Raw genomic sequence first — 23834 nt, forward strand, 5'->3', positions numbered from 1 at the left:
TATGCCTCTATCATTTCTCTTCTTGATCTTGCGATTATGTCAACATCATCTGAAAATGCTAGTATTTGCACGCTTTTATTAATGATTGTTCCTCGTGTATTGACTGTTGTGTCCCTCAGTATTTTCTCGAGTACGATGTTGAACAAGATGCATGATAGAGCGTCTCCCTCGCGTAGTCCCTTTTTCACATCTATTGTTTTCGTTAATTCATTTTGTATCTGGTTTCTACTTTCTACTTTTAGAGATTCTTTTATCAGTTCTATTAGTTGTGTTGGTATATTAAATTCTTTCATTGCTTTTATTAAGAGCAATGAGAACTAATTTTAGTATTCAAAAAAGGAGATAAAAAACAGGCAGAAAAGTCCAGAGGTATAAACTTGTTAAATATTACGCTAAAACTTTACAAGTGCTAACAAATCAGAGGATAAGTTTAGCAGATAACCAACAGGGTTTTCGAGTGGAAGATCGTGTACAGATGCAAGATTCGTTCTTAAGCAAATTACTAAGAAATCACTAGAGTATAATAGACCAGCATTTCTGTGTCTGATTGACCTAAATAAATCGTTTGACAGAGTAAAACTCAAAGATGGAATCCAACTTCTGTATAATAGAGAAGTTCCCCTTAATATTATAAAAACTATCGAAAACATCTACCAACGCAACAAAATGGAAGTCAGAATAGATGGACAACTTACAGAACCTATAGAAATAGGCAACTAAATAAGACAAGGGGATTCATTGAGCCCCATGCTCTTCAATTTGATCATTGATGAAATCATCAAAAGCATCAACAAGGGAAGAGGATACAGAATGGGAAAAAAAGAAATAAAAATACTCTGTTATGCAAACGACGCAATATTGATAGCCCAAGATGAAGATAGCCTGCAAAGACTGGTCCACAGATTTAACATAAGAGCAAAAGAGTTTAATATGACAATATCATCTCAGAAAACTAAAACAATAGTAGTCAGAAATAAAATATCTGCCTAGCTATGAAGATCTAGACAAAAAAGTGGGAGATCAAGTACAAAAAGCAAATGGACTGCCAGGATGCCTTAATAACACTATATGGCGAAACAGACACAATAAAACTGATATGAAGTCAAGAATTCATAAAGCCAGTGTAAGACCAATAATAACATATGCTTCAGAAACAAGACCCGACACAGCCACAATGCAAAGGGTACTGGAAACGGAAGAGATGAGAGTACTGAGAAGAATTACAGAAAATGCGCTGAAAGATCGAAAGGGAACTGTAGAAATTAGAAGAAAATGTAACGTACAACGTATAAATGAATCGACACAAAATAAAAAAAAAAGATGAAATAACCACAGAAGCAGATGGAGGAGACTCGTGTCGTCAAAATAGCAAGTGATAAGTCATCAATCGGCAGAAGTATCGGACGACTGCGCAAAAGATGGAGTGACAGCCTTTCATATAGGTATTAATCCGCCAATGAACAAGCAGAATTGCTTATAAACTAAAAAAAGAAGAAGAAGACATATTTTACAACAAATCGAGAACGACTGGATCGATTTGGCTAATTTTAATTTAAAAATATTTGTATGAAATACAATAAAATAAATTAAATAAAATTAAGTAAAGGTAAATAAAATAAATAAAATTATATAAAATTAAATAAAATTAAATATTCAATAATACTGAATAAAATTTAATTAACGTTAGAGTAATAATTATTGTCTGTATATTAATTATTTTTAAATAAATACCGTTATCATAATAATTATGTATTACAAATATTACATATGTTGAAGTTTAAATTTGGATAATATTTTTAGAAACTCAGTACGTTAAGTTTATAGATTTTAAACATTTTACTTGCTTATTATTTGTATTTTTTGAGACAAATCATTTTTCACCACCCCAATGCAAGCTCACGTTCAAGCACACACAACGGAGTTTTTGACCGGCAAAAACATCGAATTAATCTATCTTCTATCTATCTATAGATATAGACTATCCTCCGTATAGTCCTGATTTGGCAACAAATGACTTCTTTTTATTCCCGCACATCAAAAATAAATTGCGCTGTCAACGATTTTCGATGCCCGAAGAAGCATTTGAAGCATTCAAACCCCATGGTTTGGAGTTGCCTCAGTCTGAGTGGAAAAAGTTCTTCAACAATTGCTTCAAACGCATCATCATCAATGGCGCTACAACTCTTCGTGAGTCTTTGCCGCGTTTACTATTGCCTTCCATGTTTGTCGGTCCTGTGCCAGTAATTCCCATTTTCTCTAGATCTTCTTTGACTGCATCTTTTCACCTTTTTCTAGGCCGCCCTACAGACCACCTTCCCTCTGGCCTTTCCCAGAACACATTGTTTATAACACACTTCAAACGCATGCAAAAGTATATTTATTTTTATAGAGAATAATTTAAAAAGCAATACAGCCCTTTTCGACCACAAATATCCGTTTTTTAATTATTAGCCCAGGAATATAAATAGCAACCTCTCGTACCTCTTAAGAATTTATAGATACACCACTGAATTGCAGACATCTTCTGATGCTATGTGAGATTGGTGGATATAAATTTAAAAAAATGTTAAAAAACTTGTTTTACCGATTGTTTTAGCAATATAAATTAATTATAGTAATGGAATATATAGTGGATATTATCTATTTCAAAATGTTGAATAAAATAATACTTGCCTGGTACTGTTCAATAGCATGCGGTCATCAGTTATTTGGTTATACAATATTAGATATTTAATGTATGTCAACAATCTATTCAATAAAAAACAATCAATTACAGAAAAAATAACTATAAATTGATATTGTTAACTCAAACAAATATCCCACATATAGTCAATAAATTATAATATTAATTAAATTTCATGAGAAACAATAAAATACACTATACATACACAAATATATACCATAAATTAAATAATATATAACTTTTATGATTCATAATTTATTATTTCACTGAAAATAATCGGGACTGAAATAAACGGGACTGAAGTAAAAACTGGTGAAGTAAGAAAAACCTTAAAGAAGCTACAGAACACCAGGGAACCTGAAGAAGATGAACTATAGAATAATAAAAGTATTCCTGTACTAATATTAGCCCAGTCTGGTTATATAAAAATCATCGATTTCGCGGCAAAATGTTTCGCAGATAATATCTGAAGCTTTTAAGACATAGGTGGGGGTTACTAGATGACGAATAGATAAAAATATACTCCTATTTTTACCTTGCGTTTTTTTAAACAATAATTTATGGTCAGAATTTGATTTTTTATCTATAAGTTTTTTCCCTTATAATTTAAATAAACAATATTTATACCATTTTTTTATATCAAGAATATCTTTATTTTCCCGTTTTTTTAATTAAAATTGATAAATAATTTACGGAGATATTTGCAAAAAAGCAGTTTTTTTGCACTAATTTATAAATTTTCTTAATTTTTTTATTAACAAAACAAAATGTTATTAATACATTTCAGCATTGAGGAATTACCGTCCTTTAAATTTGTGCGAAATTTCCCCCCGATCGGTCGAATAGTTTAAAAGTTATTTAATTTGTTTATCCCTGGGACTAATTATTGAAACCATTGAACTTGCCCTATGAATAATGCTAGACACATTTAACAAATTTCATAGGATTCTTTAAGACTTATACTATCTCAGAAGCTAAATGAATATTGAGTTTTCATCGAAATTATTTACAAAATAAACGTTTGAAGAAGGGGTATGTTTTTTACTTATAAACAATTATAATAACTTCTATATTTTTCAAGCTACATACTTGTACGTACAACCATTAGATAGCCGGTAAAAAAACTCACATTTAACAAAATAAATAAACCTTCTATGAATAATAGGAACGAAGTTAGCGACAATTTTTTTGTTAATTATATCTCCATTGTTTATAAACATTAAGAAGTAAAATTTGCATAAATTTTGAATGAAAATCTAAACTTTATATTGAATTTTATAGCTAGAAAATTCATCCAATTTTTCGAAACTTAAAACCTTTCGAAACGAAGTTACTTTCGAAAGATCGACATAGGAAAGTGGAGGGGAAACTGTTTTAGCTCCTCTCTGCAAAATTTAATATTATGGTTACGGATTTATCATTCAAAAGCTTCAACAGTTCTGTAGGAATTTTATCAGGTCCATTTGCTTTTCCATTTTTAGCGTTTCTTACTGCGTATTCTACTTCTTCTTTCAATATGTCTGACCCAGTTGAATTGATTATCTGAGTTAAGTTGTTTCTATCGTCTTCAAATAATTCATTCAGGTATTCTGTCCATCTTTTTATTTTATTCTCTAAATCTACAATAAGATTTCCATCTTTGTCTTTAAGTTTACCTATTTGGCATTTCTTTAGGCTTCCTGTTATCTCTTTTACTTTTTTGTGCATATTGAACGCATCGTAATTTTTCTCATAGGTTTCCATTTCTTCACATTGTTCTTTAATCCACTCCTCTTTGGCTTCTTTTATTCTCTTTTTATGTGTTTATTTATTTCTTTGTATTTGTCTGGGTAATTCTTCATCTTTCTTCTTTGTTCCATCAAGTCTAGTATATCTTGTGTCATCCACCCCTTATTCTTTGTTGTTGTTTTGTAAGATGTTTCTTTCCTGCTGTTTGTATAGCTGTATTTATGTACTTTAATTTTTGGTTAACGTTGTTTGTATCGTTAATTTGTTGCTGCACTGAACGGAGGTTTTCATTTATTTCTTCTCCTGTTTCTTGTCGTATATTTTTGTTTCTAAGTTTATTTAAATCTAGTGCCTTTCTGTGTGGTCTTCTAATCTTTTTTGATCTCGCCTCTATCACAGTAACTACCGGGTTATGATCTGAGCCTATATCAGCTCCTGGGTACGGCTTAGTAGATTTAACAGCATTATGATACCTCCTTGCTATCATAATGTAGTCTATTTGATTTCTCACTATTTTTTCTTTGGTACGTTGTGGAGATGTCCATGTATATAACCGTCGAGGAGGTAATTTGAAAAAGGTATTTGTTATTACGAAGTCTTTACTTTGGCAAAATTGAATCAATCGATCTCCTCTGTCATTTCTGTTTCCAAGCCCATATTTTCCTACTTGTTCTCCTATCTTACCTTGACCCACCTTGGCATTAGGATCGCCCATTATTATGTTAATGTATGGAAAGACTGACTTAATAAGTGAAGACAAACAACCTGCAACAAAAAGGTTCAGACCTAACAGTGAAGTCGAATAAATAAACCAAATTTTAACTTTTAAACCAATGTATGTAAAGAAAATAAAAAAAGTAAAGTTCAATAAACATTGCAAAATTTAATAAGGCAAGTGATGAAAAAATCGACTCATTTTATCAAAGCAGTAAGGCAGATTAGATTAATATTGTATATCATATTTGTAAGAAAAATAGAATAAAAATCAATATTGTTAATTATAAAAATACAAACAATTATAATTAATATAAGGAATATAATAATATAATCTGTAAAAAATTACCTGAAATTTAATTTATAAAATATATAAGTATTATTACATCATTGATATAAAATGAAAAAACATATGTTGATTTTCCTGGATTTTCCGAGATTTATGGGGGGTGAAAATTATGTCATCATTATTAATACTGCGACAGACTATTCGAGCAAATTAAAAAAAAGTAAGTATTTAGGGTGAACTTCAAATGGACTCAATTTTTCGGAGTTTTCCCATATTTTCCGACTAGTGAAAACTATGTAGTTATTCATATTTCGACGAGCTACCCCAGAATAAAAAAAGAGGCTTGCAGCTGCAAAGGAAGCCGAGATAATGTAAATTTTTCTTCGTGTTGCAATTTGAAGTTCCGATACCGAAAAAAAAAACGGAGCTGAAACAGATATCCTCTCCACTTTCCTATGTCGATCTTTCGAAAGTACCGTCGTTTCGAAAAATAAGATAAATTTTATAGCTATAAGTTTCAATATAAAGTTTCGATTTTCATTCAAAATTTGTGCAAATTTTACTTCTTAATGTTTATAAACAATGGAGATATAATTTTTTTAAAAATAGTCACTAACTTCGTTCCTATTGGTCATAGAAGGTTTTTTATTTTTTAATGTGAGCTTTTTTACCAGCTATCCAATGGTTGTACGTACAAGTCTGTAGCTTGAAAAATATAGAAGTTATTACAATTGTTTATAAGTAAAAAACATACCCCTTTTTCAAACGTTAATTTTGTAAATAATTTCGATGAAAACTCAATATGCATTTAACTTCTGAGATAGTCTAAGTCTTAAAGAATCCTATGAAATTTGCTTAATGTGTCTAGCATCATGTATAGGGCAAGCTCAATAATTTAAATAATTAGCCTCAGGGATAAACAAATTAAATAACTTATAAAATATTTGACTGATCGGGGGGAAATTTCGCACAAATCTAAAAGATGGTAATTCCTTGATGTTTAAATGTATTAGTACCATTTTATTTTGTTAATAAAAAAATTAATAAAATTTATAAATTAGTGCAAAAAATCTGCTTTTTTGCAAATATCTCTGTAAGTTATTTATTGATTGTAATTAAAAAAACGGGAAAATAAAGATATTCTTGACATAAAAAAATGACATAAATATTGTTTATTTAAAATATCAGGGAAAAAATTTATAGACAAAAAATCAAATTGTGACCATAAATTATTGCTTAAAAAAAACGCAAGGTAAAACTAGGAGTATCTTTTCATCTATTCATCATCTAGTATCCCCCACCTATGTCTTAAAAGCTTCAGATATCTGCGAAACATTTTTCCACCTTTTTTTTAACCAGACTGGGCTATATGTGAAACAGAAATCTGGACCTTCACATCAAAAATACTATTTAAAGTGATGCAGACTATAATAGAAAAATGATCCTATATCCTGGCAGGATGGTCAAAAATGATAGAGATATCAAATTGGAGACATTTCTGGATATATCTTTTATTTATGGAAGTACATCTTGTTTGTCGGAAAAGTTGATTAATATATTAAACTGTGATGTATCTTGGTGGAAAGGGTAAACTTTGTTGCCAAACTATCCACATTTAAGAGAGGCGTATTTGAACACCTAATTGCTTCAAAATATTTATTAAGGACCACTTAAGCAATAAAACAATTAAGAGGTATTTTCCTTCGATTTATTTACACAATAGACTTAAGGGCTGGTTCAAACATTGACAATTATCGCAATTCTGATAGTTACATAAAGAGTTATACAAATATTAGCTTTACAGTGAGTGCGGGGAGGCAGTAACAGATATACCTGAAATGATAAAATTGAGAGAGACCAACTATATACGTTTAACACAAAACACCGGGTTTACAAGCGCATTTATCACTTACGCACCACGCACTTTTCGGGATCACACACACCCGGCCTTTACTTGCCGAGAGGCAAATTGGGACTGTCTGTCTTAAGTTACATAACGAAGGAAGGACGGGTCCCTGATCTAGGAAATCAGTCGCACACACGTTAACACGATAGCTGCCGACCTGAGCGCACAATTTGATAAAACAACTTATATACGATTACAATACTATACAGGTTGTTTTTACAACATATCTCACGGAGTAGCGTATCGGTGACATTACTTATTTATATGATTACGTTACAGTAATTATAATTACATCTCGGATAAATGAACTATTATGATTGACTATCGAACTAACATTATTTTAAACTAAACGGCTGAACACAATTCCCGGTGTCTTTACTATATTAATAACAATATTCGTTATTACGCCAACGATGATGTTACTGTAAAAATACTTCAAAGAGTCTTCGAAGCTAGATTTGTAGCAAAAGTATTATGAAGCTAGACACAAATGTGTTATTTAATACCTGTGCTCTAGTTTCTAATTGGCTCTGTGTGGTAGCTCTCTAATAGATTAAGACAGCAACGTTAGATATGTCAACTGTAACGACAATCATCCAGCGAATTACAGAGATTGTATAGTCCATAAGCAAATACAAGAAAAAAGTACCCAAATCTAAGACAGAAAAACGACCATCCAAATAGCAATAGAACATCCGACATTCAGCCAAAAATCACAAATGCACATAGAACACAACCACACACATATCAAATAAATTACCAAATCACATCTAATCTGGCAGTACAAAATGCTAATGATATGACAGAATTAAAATCCATGATGAAAGAACTTATAAATCAAATGGATACAATTATTATGAATCTGATTTCTACTGTCATCACTACAATATCTAAATGACTCACTTAAATAAAATTGCTGAACGGAAAGCATGCGCAAGAAATCAGTGCTTTTATTCAAAATAATAATTTAGGTTAATTATTAAAATAATAATACAAATAAAAGCTATTTTAAAAGATCAGGGTATGATACATATCATACCGAACATCCAGATGGGACCGCGCATGGAGGGACTGTTTTAATAATTAAACGAAATGTCAAACATCACACGATGAAAGGATATAAACGAGATTATCTTTAGGCAACAACAGTTTGCGCTAATGACTTCACGGGGCCAATAGTAATATCTGCCATACACTGTCCGCGAAAACATAAAAACAAAATGAAACAATACCAAGATTTTTCTCAGACCGTTAATTAATAGATTTATAGCTGGTGTAGATTGAAACGCTAAACATAGACAATGGGATTCTAGGGTCAACTACGGGCAAGGCATTACTTGCAGCCATATTAGACAACAAGTCAACATACTTAAGTACTGGCCAACCAACATAATGCCCAAGTGATTTAAGAAAACTGCCTGATCTACTAGACCTTTGGATCATAAAAGAAATCAGTCAAAATGATTTTCAAGTTGAGACTTCTCTAGACTTATTCTCGTAACACTCGTTAATCATAACCTCACTGTCCAAAAAAATTATTGAAAAACCAAGGCAAATTATTGTAAATTATTCCTTGAGGAATAATTTACATGAAAGTGGCCTGCACGCCAGACTTCGATTAAGGGGTTCCCACATCACGTCATGGAAATTGTGAACTTAGATTAAGGTGGGCACAAAAACATATGCAGTGGTCCTTACAGGAGTTTTGTGTTATTTACAGATAAAGCTAGATTTTGTGTCTACCCTAATTAAAGAAGAATGAGAGTTTGAAGAGGACCTGGTTACCAAGAGAGACTCAGGCATGTACAGGGTGTTCGTCCATATAGTGGTTTACAAGTTATGATATAGGCTGGAATAATTTTTCATCATCGATTTTCTACTGCTGCATTTGCGTTACTTGCAGGATAATGCAAGGCCACATACTGCAGCAACAGTAAGAGATTAATTTCATCATAATGAGGATATTACACTTTTACCGTGATCAGGACAATCACCAGATCTTAATCCCATATTGGATATGCTTCAGAGACACATTGCTCCACATCTGTACAATGTTTATACTAGACAAGGTTTTCAAGATCTTCTTAAATATAAATGGATCCTATTGCCTCAAAACGAAATTGATAATTTAATTTGAAACATGCCAAGGAGGTGTCAGGCTGTAATTAATGCCGCTGGGGAAAACACAGATTATTAAACACATTTTTGTTAGATTTTTATGTTTTATATTGACTTTTATGGGAGGGACTTTTACTTTCTAAATTGAAAAAAATCAATTTTAAAATGTTAAAAAAACTATTCAATTAATGGTCATAGTTTTTCTATTCATTATTAAGAAGGATGTGAGGTATAAAAAAATTGTCTTCACACTTTTAGTTGCTTTTCACCACTGTAGAGGGCGTCTTCCAAAAGATGCATTTTAATTTGGAAGACACTTTTCTGTGCCACTATAACATTTTTTTTTTAAATTCCAACGGGATTCACTTCTTAAGACTTAAAACTAATAAATCAACCTTTAAAAAGATAGTTTTTTCTATATTCTTAAGGCCTTTATATGAGATTTTATGAAAAGTTTGAAAAACGCCTGTTTTGGGGTGTGTATTAAAAAGATGGGGTGATTTTTTGTTAACTTTTTAGACAGTTATTTATTAGTCATATATACACAGTAACACAAAAAAATTTTTAAAATTGTTTTACTGAGATTAATAGTAGATTTTGAGAAAAACGTCACTCCGTTTTGAAAAATGTGATTTCGAAAAAAAAAGCGTTTAAAGTATTTTTACTGTAATTTTATGGAATAAAATAGCCATATTTATTGTTTTACCTCTAACCAGCTGTTACTGGTGCATATTGGGTGCCCTGACTGTCCAGTGAAAGCTAAAAGATGGTCGATCAAAGCTTTTTTTCATAAATTTGTCCTCTTTTGATGTCTCCCTGCTCCTTCTATTCGAGCAATACGAGCTTTGTCGATACTTATTTGTTTGTTTAATACATTATTTTATATTCCCTTTTTTCTATTTTTCTTTCACGATCGATGCACAAAAATTAATGTTAAAATTAATTTATTAATAATAAATAAACATTACACGATCACCATAAATAAACAAGCCTAAGTTATTGGAAATAAAGAATAAATGTTTTCGTACTCCGGTATAAAAAATTAATTTAGTCTTGGATTTTACGCTCTGAAATTCCTTTTACGTGAGAATATAACGTTCTCTACAAACTTGATTTTTAGCCCATATAAATATTTATATAAAAATCTTGTTGTTTTTTTAATTCATATGACTTATTAAAATCTTGGATATAATATTATTGAAAGCGATTTGACAATTTAGGCGTTCTTTGCAAAAACCTCACTATCAATTTTTTTCGGAAATAAACTTACACCAATTATGGATTGAAGCACTAATTATCTACGTTCCTTGCGTAAGAAAATTCTATTAAAACCACAGTAGTCCAAGATATAAGTGAGAAAACCACATATGTCAAGCGCAGTTTCCCGCAAAAAGCACAGTTGTCAATGATCATTGGTGTTTTTGCGGGAAACTTTATCGCTAGGCTGTCAGTAGGTTTTTCTGGGTTAACATTACTTTGAATAGTGGAGTTGTGTGATATTTTATGTAACTAACACTACGCAACCTAATTTAGTAAAATAAATCTTATAATAAATATTATAAACAATGAACTCGAACGCCAAGGTTCAAGTGAAATGTACCATTAAATAAATAACGGAAGGTACTTAGGCGTACAGAGATAAAACAGGCAAGATTAAAGAGATAAAAACATGTTAATTATAAGGGCATAAAAAAAGGACAAGTATAACAAGTACTTTACAAATATTAATACAGTTTTCGATCACTTCTAAGCTTTGTAAACTAAAAATGAGCAAGATAGCTTTTTGACAGGTAAAATTAATGACTTTATATAAACAATAAACATATTAACAAATATATTTCATTGAAGAGCTAATATGCTCAATCACATTTGTATATAAAAACTAAAAGCATTATGGAAAGCTCAAATGTAGTTTATAGAATACCATGCGAAAATTGTGATAAATCATACATCGGACACACATATAGAAATCTAATAGGCAGACTAACATAACATAAAAGTGACCTCAGAAATAATAAAAATACGTGTGCATTAATAGATCATGCAATTAATAAGAATCATTCATTTAATTTCAATCGAACCAAGATATTAAGACGTGAAAACTAATTAAGTAAAAAATTTAATAGATTAACCTCATGTTGTAAATTTTTGTGCTTGTTCTATACAATGTTTTATATATATATATATATATATATATATATATATATATAAGAAAAAAGATCTTCTGATCATCATTAACACCTAAATTAATACAAACACTAAAGGTTATTGACAATATAAAAATAGCAACAAAGAACATCAAAACTATTTCATCTTTATATTCCAAAACTAAATATCCTATAAACAAATTTGAAAAAACGAATTTAGTATACAGCATTAGTTGTACTCAGTGTGAAGCTGAATATGTTGGTGAGACCGGAAGAAATCTTTCAAATCACATTATTTCTCACAAAAGTGATTGCAGAATTAAAAAACCATCTTGTGCTTTGGCAGAGCATGTAATCGATAAAGACCATATTATGGATTTTGATAACATTAAAATTTTATGTAGTGAAAGTAATAAATTCAAAAGGACTTTTATGGAAATGGTTTGTATTAGCAAAAGTGATAATAAATTAAACAAAAGATCAGAAATTCAAAATCTAAGCAAAATTTATAATTATATTATTTCTTTATAATTTATGTATAAGACTTGTAAAATGTCTTATTTTGATTTAATTTTCCATATATCTGTTACATTTTTTCAGACATCTATCAATGGTGAATAAATCTTCTTCTTTTTTGTTACTAAACAAAAAAGAATTTTTAAACAAAATTTTATTTTTGGCAATTTAATTGTCAAAAATAAAAATTTTAAGTTGGCATTTATGACATTGAGGCTTATTTGTATTTGGTTGCTAGTTTAACTTATTTATAAATTCAATTGTTTTTGTGTTAAGAAAATGTTTTCAAAATTATACTAACATTTTCAGAGAAGCATTTATTAGATTAGGACATTTTTAAATTAATTATTTTTGAGATGTATTAGCAGCAATTTTTTATTTACCAAACTAATTTTATTTGGTGAGTTTTTTTCTAGTTCAACTTTGTAAGATATTTTGTCATTTTTAGCAGCTCTTGATAATAAATAGTTAACCAATAGCCCTTTTATTGACTCCAACCCATCCAAAACAGTTTCGTTTCCCGAGCTTTCGACATCCTCTTCGATGTCTTCTTCAGGGTTTCCGAGGTCTCAGTCTCCCGAGCCTCTAGACACTACTACACTGATTACAACTGTAGTAATGCATTGGATAGTGATCAGTGTAGTACCTAGCATGGGGTCTTAAGGAAATTGAGATCTCGGAAGCCCTGAAGAAGACATTAAAGAGGATGTCGAATGCTCGGCGAAATAATAATTGATGAGGTTTAACTCAGAAGACTGTTCAGTTTAATATTAATTCCTGTAATATTATTAATCTTAGCGCTCTAGGTTTAATTGTACTAACCGCAGAAATCTTTCGGAATATATATATATATATATATATATATATATATATATATATATATATATATATATATATATATATAAGAAATATACTTTACAACCAGACTGTACATTAAAAATGTCAGGCTATAAATCTCATATAATTCAGAGATACTAAGGAATGGCTAAACTACCGACATCCCTTATTTTTAAGTAATTTCACAACCTAATCTAATTACGCTAATCACGTATCAGCGCTTGTATCTTAGAATGTTAAATAAACAAGATAACCAGGGGTATTTTATGAAAATCAATTACTTTATAAATCTGAAAAAAAAAGATACAAAGAAAACATAACATAACGAGATTGGAAAGAAATTCTCAGAACTAAGATCAGAAAAAAGACATGAATCGATGAAATCGTAGTGACAAATAAAAATGAATAAATCAAATAAAAATTAATTACTTATTTGAAAATATTAAAATAAAATAAAATAGATTTTTAAATAATTAGTAAAATTACTATATTTCGTTAGGTAAAAAAAGACCGGTAACTATATTTGTAAACAAAAACCATTAATAAACTATTTACAATTCACAGCAGAGTAAAAATCAGTTCAAATATTTACTAAACCCCATTTAAAATACTGTTTGCCCTCAGCGTTATGGGTTCATTGTATTGTTTATAAATAAAACTTACCTGGAATCACCTGTAGTCGGCTTCGATGTTAAACTATGTAAAATACGTATCAGACTAGACCTATTCGAAACCACTTTAGTCGTTAAGCCAACTTACCCCCCCTACAAAACAAATAAATCAAGATGACCCTGGGTTATCCCAGCGTATTCATACAGAATCAAAACACTACAAGCTGTATCGTATGTAAAGTGTCGGCTTTAATATAAAGGAGACAACACAACTATACTCGTTTTAATTTGATATGCATAAAACTCCAGCCAACGGTAAAATAACTATCATTCTATAAATAACTAATAAAGAAATTTTCCAATCAACAGAATTTTTATAAAAATAATTTAGAGAGGTTGTTTCCAACTGATTTTTTTTTAACTTTTATTCAAAAACTAATTCAAACAACTCCTATTTATTTCTAACGGGCAACAGAAATGTGATTTTTAAGAAGAATTAAAGGCTGCTCAAGAGGAGATCTAGTAAAAAATGAAGACATACGTGATGTGTAGATAGGGCTGTTCCTAGAATATAGGCCGCCCGAAGGCGAGATTAATTTGGCCGCCTTCTACAAACCCACCCTCCCAGAAAGTTTATAAGCATTTGTAAATCAAAAAGTTAAAATAACTTTACGTTAAAAAAACAAAATTGTAAGAAACATACAGAGTTTATTTAATATAATTTAATTTCACAACTTATTTGTAATATTCTTAATTAGGGGACAGTCGGCTAATGGTGCTCCTTGGGTAATTGTGCACATTATTGTTTCTAATCGCCCATTTAATAAAATGGCAAAAACTATATTGTCGCGCCATCTATTAGTAACTGCCAGATCTATCACTCACAAACGAACGTCGGGAGATACTTTACCGGTTGGCAGTTATCATTTACATATTTTCGCGTGGTATATAGAAACTATAGAAATCAAAAGAGGTGTTAGACAGGGTTGCGTGCTGTCCCCATTGTTATTCAATCTGTACAGTGAGGCTATTTTTAAGGAAGCAATATCAGAGAAACAACAGGGTATATCAATAAACGGAAAAATCTTGAATAACATAAGATTCGCAGACGATACCGCTGTTTATGCAGACAGTTTAGAAGCACTGCAACGCCTAGTAAATAGATTGCATCAAGTCAGTATAAAATATGGACTACAAATGAACGTTAAAAAAACCAAGTGCATGATTATTTCCAAGCAACGTACAGAAGGAAGGCTAGATATCGAGGAAAAATAAGTAGAAAGAGTGAATAAATACAAATATCTGGGAAACTGAGTAAATGAAAACAATGACCAAGGTAGAAAAATAAGAACACGCATTAAAATTGCAAGACAAGCATTTATAAAAATGAAAACAATGTTTATTATTCGTTCTCGACTTTGTTGTATAGAATGGAAAACTGGACACTAAAAGTGGATAGTATAAAGAAGTTGAAATAATTTGAGATGTGGTGCTATAGAAGGATTTTGAAAATACCATAAACCCAACGAGTTATAAATTCAAAAGTGTTAAGAAGGCTACAAAAGGATTGCCAGGTCATAAAGCACATCAAAACAAGAAAGCTGGAATATTTAGGAGACATTACCAGAGGTGCGAAATATTAGATATTAAGGCTCATGTTGCAAGGTAAAATCAAGGATAAAAGATCCATAGGAAGACGAAGAATTTCCTGGCTAAGAAACCTAAGAGAGTGGTATAGTTGTAGCTCAGTAAATCTTTTCAGAGCAGCCGCCAATAAGGTATGGATAGCTGTGATGATAACCAACCACCGATAGGAGAAGGAACTATAAGAAGAAGAACTCATTTTTTGTGTGTCTGAGAAATTAAGCAGTAAGTTGTTTTTCTTGATAGATATATAGTTTAAAAAGTACATGTACACAGTATGTACTTACCATTTACACTAACAGTGTTAGTTTTGTATTATTCTTTTTTGTTTTTATTAAATTTTGTGATATGTGGTGAAGTGAAAGCCGACAGAATTGGCCGACAAGGTATATACAGGCATTTTGTTACGTTTTGTGACTGCCAATAATTCTGTCTTCTTCTTCTTTAGGTGCCGTCTTCTTAGCGAAGGTTGACGATGACCTCTGCAAAGTCTTTCCTATTTTGGGCTTTCCTTATTAAACTTTGAAAGTCTAATCCTGTCCAATCCTTGATGTTGCGCAGCCAGGTCATTTGTCGCCTACCCGGGTCGCGTCTGCCTTCTATTTTCCCTTCTATAATAAGCTGAAGGAAGTTATACCTGTCGTGTCTAAATATGTGTCCAAGATAAGACGTTTTACGCTTCTTGACAATTTCTGTGAGTTCACGTTCTCTATTCTTCTTAAAACTTCCTCTAAACTTCTTAAAACTTCTTCATTTCTAACGCGGTCGGTCCATGGAATTTTCAGCATTCGACGAAATACCCACATCTCAAAGCTATCTAAACGTCGTAACGAGCTGACTGTTAACGTCCAAGCTTCCACGCCGTGTAATAGTACACTATATCCATAACACTTTATCATGCGGTATCGTAGAGACAAATAGAGATCTTTAAGAAGGTGTTTCTTGCCTGTTCTATTCTACATTTAACCTCTTGTTCTTGGTCTAAGGTTTCATGTAGCCGACAGCCTAAATACTTAAACTTTTTCACTTGTTCTACTAGATTGTTGTTGACTAGTATGTTTATGGATAACATCAGACGTAGACCAAATTAAAGAAATTAGGACACGCATTGAAATAGCACGTGCATCATTTTTTAAATTTAAAAAGTTTCTTTGTTGTCGGGATATAAGGTTAGAACTACGCCTGAGAATGCTTCGATGTTACGTGTTCTCTACTTTTCTTTATGGCTTGGAAGCGTGGACACTTAAACAAGTCCATCTGAATAAGTTGGCTGCCTTTGAATTTTGGTGTTACAGAAGAATCCTACAAATATCATGAATTCAAAGAATGTCAAACGTAGAAATAACTACAATGATAGGAAATGGGGCGGAAATAATATTAACTATCAAAAGACGAAAACTTGAGTACTTAGGACATGTGATGAGAGGGCAAAAATACGCATTATTACAACTTATTATGCAAGGCAAAATCCGAAGAAAGCGAAATGTGGGAGGACGAAGAATATCCTGGCTTAAAAACTTAAGGGAATGGTTTGAATGCAGTAGTGCAGAACTTTTTAGAGCGGCAGTCAACAGAGTCCGCATAGCCATGATGATTTCCAACCTTCGATAGAAGATGGAACTTAAAGAAGAAGAAGTATGTTTATAACTGGTGTGTGTTTTGAAATTACCATGGTTTTGGTTTTTTTTACATTCACCTTAAGGTTGTATAGTTCTCCTTCTCGCACTACTTTGGTTAACAGAATTTGTAGTTCTTCTTCACTGCCAGCAATCAGTACTGTATCATTGGCATACCTGATATTGTTCACGACTTTTCCATTGACTTTTATTCCTTCTTGTGCTTCATCTAGAGCATGCGCAAAGATGTCCTCTGAGTACAAGTTGAATAATAATGGTGATAGTATACAACCTTGTCTGACTCCTCTTTGGATGTTTATGGTTTCAGTGTCACCCATTTCAGTTCTGACAGAGGCGTTTTGGTTCCAGTAGAGTTCACGTATTGTATTAATGTCGTTTGGATCCAGGTTCTTTTTTTGCAAGCATTCTATTAGCTGATCGTGTTTGACTTTGTCAAAAGCTTTTTCATAATCTATAAAGCACAAGTAGACATCTTTTTGTTGATCCCGACACTTTTGCATGAGAACAATAAAACTGAACAAAGCTTCTCGAGTTCCCATACCGTTTCGAAAACCAAATTGTTCCGGACATATATCTTCTTCGCATTTTTTGTAAATTCTGTTATGGATAATTTTTAGAAATAGCTTCAGAATATGGGGCATGATACATTTTTTTGTGTAGTTTGATTTGGGTATAGGCACAAACGTAGACGTTAACCAATCTTGTGGAATTGTACCAGTCTTGTATAAACTGTTAAAGAGTCTTGATAATAGTTCTAAATTGTCTTCTTCCAAAAGTTGTATAATTTCACTATGAACGTAGTCAGGTCCAGAGGCTTTTCCGGTTTTCATATTTTTTAAGCGTATTTTATTTCTGATGTTAAGATAGGCAAGTCGTTATTTCGATTAAGTCGATGTTTGTTTGTCTATCAATATTTATTGTTCTATCGTCTGAGAATAGGTTTATTATTTCTTCTATTGTGGTCAGGACTCTATCATCCGTGCTTGTTATTGTGCCACACTGCCTAGCGTTTCTGATCGCACACATTTCTTTAATTTTCTTATGGAGAAGTCTATCATCATGTTTATTCTGTAGGTCTTCTATCTCTTCGCAAGTTTCTACAAGCCACGCCACTGTGCTTTTGCTTCCACTTTCTTTTTTCTTATTAGTCTTTATATTTCTTTATATTTATTCCAGTCTTTGTTCTTGTGTTGTCGTCTCACATTCATCATTTCTAATATTTCATTAGTTATCCATGGTTTCTTGCCTCTTTGATTCGTGTATTTAAGGTGGTCTTCAGCTTTTAGAAATACAGTCTTAAGTTCTTTCCATATTTGGTTTAAGTCGTCGGCTTCTTCTGGTACATCATTTTCCTTTTGTCTGTTTTTAAGTTCTCGACATTCGTAGTTAAGTTCTTGTGATATATTCTGTCTCTATTAATTCTGTCAATGAAATTAAATAGAGATTTTTTTAACCAAGCGATCTTTATTGACATTCTGCAACAAAATAAGTCTAAAGGTCCATATAACCAAATCCAGATGCCAAATATCAACGAAAAACCACAAAAGCGTGCTGGGATGCTGAAACTATGAGCACAGCCCTAGACTTCGTAAAAAATGGTGGTAAGATACGAGAAGCTGAAAGAAGATTCAATATTCCAGAATCTTCTATTGGAAAATGTAAAAAATAAGTTAGTAATAAACATGACATCGCAAATCCTCATGTTGGGATGCGTTCCATTTTTTCCCTCGATCAAGAAAAACAATTAATAGGGCTCGTTTTAAAGATGGGCGAAATTATTTCATGATTGGACCAGAAACCAGCTGAGAAGACTTGCATTCTTATTCGGGAGTTCCAGTCATATTAAACATAATTTTATTGCTCAGACACAAATGGCAGTCAAACACTGGTATTTTGGCTTTCTAAAGAGAACAGAAATTTCTCTAAGAAATCCTGAGCCCACCAGCATAAATAGGATCTCGGCTTTTAATAAGGAGCAAATAATAAAGCTAAAGAAGTTTTATTAACAACAATTATACACGAAATTTAAGTTTAACAAAGACCGAATTTTTAGCGTTAACGAGAGAGGAATTACCACCGTACAAAAGCCTTACAAAAAACTGGGACCTAAGGATGTCAAACAGTTTGGCAGGAAAACATCCGGTACAAGAGGGAAGACAGTCACAATTATTTGCTGCTTTAATGCTTCAGGCATCTGTTACATTCCACCAATGTTTATCATTCCAAGGATTAGAATGACAGCCGCATTAACAAAAAATGGTCCATCCAAATCTATTTATTCTTGTTCTAAAAGCGGCTGGAGTAATGAAGATCTTTTTTATGAATGGCTTCAGCATTTCAAAAATACCGTAAAATCGTCCAGTCATTTTGATTTTGGACAACCACTCTAGTTACATTTTTTTATATTTAATTACTGTAGATACCATGGAATTTCTACTTTTACACTTCACACAAGCTCCAATTATTGGATATAACTTTTTTGGTCCTCACAAATCAGCATCCAACAGGTATTGTGACTCTCACTTATTGACAGCAAATAGGATAACTCAATATGATTTAGCCGAGATATTTAATAAAGCATACGTGTATACTACTACAATGCACAAAGCACAATCAGGCAGCGGTCATTTTTTAAAATATTTCTTTTAACTTGCTTTCTTATCTTTTTCTGTATATTTGTTTGTACCTTTATTATTTATGTTCAATAAACTACATTTTTAAAGATCATTTTTAAGTTTTATTATTGCGCACAGTTATCCGGCATATTCGTACCAATAGCCGAATTGGTAGGGTAATTGTACGCGTTACGCTAATTGAAAATTTCGCCTTTCACTGTTTTACTGTTCAACCATTCATTAAATGTGGTCGCTGCCAATATACCATGGCCCAATTAGATTGTTTTTAATCTTTACAGCTGTCATCTCAAGCTTTTATACAAAATTACGTGTGCATCCCCACTTGTAAGTAAAGTCTCAAGAAGTTTTGATCTTTAAAAGCCCTTATCTTGGATATTCGGGAATAATACGGGGGGGGGGGGGGTTATTCTGTAGTAGTCTAAGAGATTATACTGACTTTTAGTTGCGTCGTCTAAGAGTTTGGACGTATTTCTTTCTCTGGGAATGTATTATTGTATCTTAAGTAGATTCATCTAATACCCGAGTAGATCAAATATACATTATAAATTAATTTCAGTGTTTGATACTAAAGTTGAGTACAGTTGAGTACAATTCAGTGCGATTTAAGAGGAAACTGTTTTTTTGTATTATTTTGAGTGATGCTCCATATTACTCCGTGGAGCGCTTTCTAGACTTGTTTTCCCCGTTCTATTTTCATTTTTATATCTTTTATACAAGTACCATCTCGGCTTATCATTGACCCTAAGTACTTAAAAGTTTTACAATTCTTAATAGTCTCTTTTTCTAAACTTAAGTTTAAATCTGCAACCTCGGATCCAATAGATAAGTATTCGGTCTTACACATATTTATATTGAATCCCCATAGCTCATATTCTTCCTTTAATTTTCTTATCATATATTCCATATCCTTCCTGTCTTGTGCAAAAATGACCTAGTCATCTACGAAAAGCATTAAATGTAGTATATTCTCTTGTACTGGTATGCCATTGTTGCACATTGTCTATATCATCTCTTCAAAGCCTGATCTGTATATATGTTAAAAAGTGTAGGTGTTAAATCACATCCCTGTTAGATACCTTTGGTTGCGGTGATTGTTTTTGCTATTTCATTGCCTAACTTTATTTGCACCTCTGTTTTTATATAGTGTTTATGTTATATTTACCCATTTCCCTCTAGCGTGCATTTTTCTCATTGCTTTGCATAGTTGTTTCCTAGACACGCTATCATACGCGTGTCTAGGAAAGTCTGTAAAGGTCATATGTGTTTTAATATTCTTTTCTTTGTTCTTTTATTTCACCTGTTCCATGATGGATATAAAATATTATCTAGACACGATCTGGATTTTGGAATCCGGCTTGTTCTTCGCTTTGATTATATTGAACAACACTTGTATGAAGGCACCATCTTTGCGCCTCCATATTTCAGCAGTTCCCTTTTTATGTTCCTTGGTCCTGGTGCTTTGTTGTTTTTGGCTTTCTTTAGTGCTTTAGTTATATCTTTCTCTGTGATGTCACCTTCCTCTGTTATTGTTGTCACAGGATCTTGTGAGATATACTCCGGTCTATTTTCTTGTAATTATTTTGTATAATGCCTTGTCCACTCCTTTCCATATAAACATAATAATATAACGTAGACACGCCACAAGAAAACAGTCTCAGATGTTTTAGACAATTTATAGAATGTAATAATTGTATTTGGTTATTTTTTTGCAGAATATAAAGACGATCTCCTCTGACGTTGTGATTAAGTCCCTATGTATTAGTATGGACCCACATTTATCTTCGCCAATGTATACCATTAAATCCTTATGTAGGTATGATTCCCGTTGTTTGGGACAGTATTTAATATTTATTTTCATGGTATATATTAATAATTATTTAATCGTATATTTAAACTACTCATGTACTTTAAAATATATTGTTTTCTGTTATTCAGTAAAATCCCATTGTTAAACTGGCCTAACACATTTAGTCTGTTTTTATATTCAAAGATTCGACTTTATTTGTTATGTTGGGTCACTTCCTTGCAACCCATAAAAAACGTTATGAAGTATCATATTACTGTGACAATTAAATGAGATTATCGCAATTCAAAAGCTTATTACAATAGCGCTGATTTATGGGGGTACACTTGTCCCATAAACCACCTAATGGGCAGAGGGTTTCTGACCATCTCAAGACACAGTCGTACCGAGACAGCTTACAGTAATCAGCTTGAGTCTATCGGGACATCCCGTCTTTTGTGCCTCGGATGGCATCGCGACGATCAACACTACCAATCTACTCCACTGGCTACGACTAATATACCAATATTACAAAAGGTAAGTTTATTCTTTGTACATTTAACAATAATGAGTAAAGCGAGTTAATTCTCGTAATTTATTCACAATTAATAGTTGCTATTTTTCGCTAATTATAATGTATATTTTAGTTCGATCTAAAATTATTTGTATTATATGACAAAGAAAGTAGAGTAAGTAAAAAGGGTTTAATCTTTTATATTACATGATAAAGTCACGTTCCATAATATTTCTTAAGAGATTTCAACCATTAAAGAAAAGGAACATCCGCAGTACGCAAATATAGACAGAACTAAATTATCAAAACTAACAAATATTAACACTAATCTCAACAATGCAGTATAATCGATACTTAGAACCAATAATTATCTAAATGCGTATTTTAAGAACAACAGATTTAATCTGTGTAAGACGGAAATTTTTGGAAAAAAATACTTCTATTCTATTAACTACACTTTTATGACCATATAATAAAGTACCGTACAAAGGAAATACGTAAATAATGTTGTTCAATTAAATATCCGATTACAGTGGATTATCCAAGTCCCCTGTTTCAGTGAAGTGTTTTTGCCTATTCGGATTTTCCGAAAGAATATTTTGGTATTAAAGACAATTAGGAAAAAATAGCAGAAATGAAAATGCGAAATATTTTCATATCGAAAATCGTTCTCAAAATACAAATTTTTTAAATAAATTTATTTTGTTACTTGGATATACAGAAAATTCTTATAACGAGAAAAGAATTTTCGTTTATTAATTAGGGGAGAGTGTTGTATATCTTTCCTATACTGTAATATGGATTTAAGTCGTGGACTCTCACAGACGTTACCTTCAAGAAAATTGAGGCTTTCAAAATGTGGCTTTATCAAAGAAATCTGAAGATATCCTATACCGACCACATTACAAACTAGGACGTTTCATTAAGAATGCAAAAAGGAGAAGAGTTGCACAATAAAAACAGATAAAAACGAATATCTCTGTCATATCATGAGGAACAGCGAAAGATATGCTTTGCTGCAAAAATAAGTACCTACTAGATCTTTTGTTAACTTAGTGATTACCTACTAGGTTTAATATTGAATTTTAATTTGTATAATATGCACACTACACGAATTCATACAGAAGTTATACAACACACAATTACTCTTTTTTGAAGTCAATATGTTTTTCTTTTGAATAATTTTTACAGTTGTTAGTGACTATAGAACCAAGTGAGTATTCCGTTATAGATTTTTTTGTTTCAATTTTTGTAATTTTTAATTATAACAGGTGGATCAGTCAGCTTAACAGTAGAATATCTAGTACCAAGCCCAGATAAAAGGAGTGGGTTCGAAGGTGAGGCCAGCAACCTATAAAAAAGAAACACGCTTATCGTGATGACGAAGACGAAGACATCGAATGCATCGAAGTAGACAAAGCACAAAGAGAAAAACCCGAGAATCTGAACGAAATTATCCCTCCAACATCACCGGAAGAGATAAACGAGCTAATTAAAAACATTTCGCCGAAAAAAGCGCCTGAACTAGATCAAATAACAAACAGGGTTCTGAAATTCTTACCAAATAGAGCTATAGTATCTATAACAAACATAATCCACGCGATGCCTAGATACAGGCAATTCCCTAATTATTGAAAGGAGGCTCATGTCATCATGATACCAAAGCCAGAAAAACATAGTACGTCCTCGCAAAATTACAGGTCAATAAGCTTACTTCCAGCAATCAGCAAGATTGTGGAGAGAGTCATCCTCAGCCGACTCCAAACCGATACAGATAGGCTAGAAATAATCCTAGAGACGCAGTTTGGATTTAGATCAGAGCACTGCAATGAGCTACAAGTACTCAGATTAACAAAGTACATAGCAGCTGGATTCAACGATAAACAGTACACAGGCGCAGCCTTCCTGGATATAAGCAAAGCTTTTGACAAAGTCTGGCATAAAGGGCTAATTTACAAAATGAGACGCTATGGATACAGTAATGCAATGTCGAGATTAATCTCTTCGTACTTGAGCAACGGGAGCTTAAGAGTTCGAATAGGATAAGTCTTGTCCGAACTCGGAACCCCGG

The 23834-nt window shown here is 32.0% G+C and overlaps 1 protein-coding gene across 2 annotated transcripts in view; it reads right to left on the reverse strand.

The window, feature by feature from the left end:
• Nucleotides 1-13760, reverse strand: part of LOC140443885 (inter-alpha-trypsin inhibitor heavy chain H4-like) — a 45829-nt gene extending 32069 nt beyond the window's left edge. For both annotated transcript variants that reach the window (XM_072535384.1, XM_072535383.1), the window contains exon 1: nt 13602-13760. The gene's annotated coding sequence lies outside the window, so the exon portion shown is untranslated. The remainder of the gene's footprint in view (nt 1-13601) is intronic.
• Between the last annotated feature and the right edge of the window lie 10074 nt (nt 13761-23834).

This window comes from Diabrotica undecimpunctata, chromosome 6, assembly GCF_040954645.1.
Source record: "Diabrotica undecimpunctata isolate CICGRU chromosome 6, icDiaUnde3, whole genome shotgun sequence".
Taxonomy (NCBI): Eukaryota; Metazoa; Arthropoda; class Insecta; order Coleoptera; family Chrysomelidae; genus Diabrotica; species Diabrotica undecimpunctata.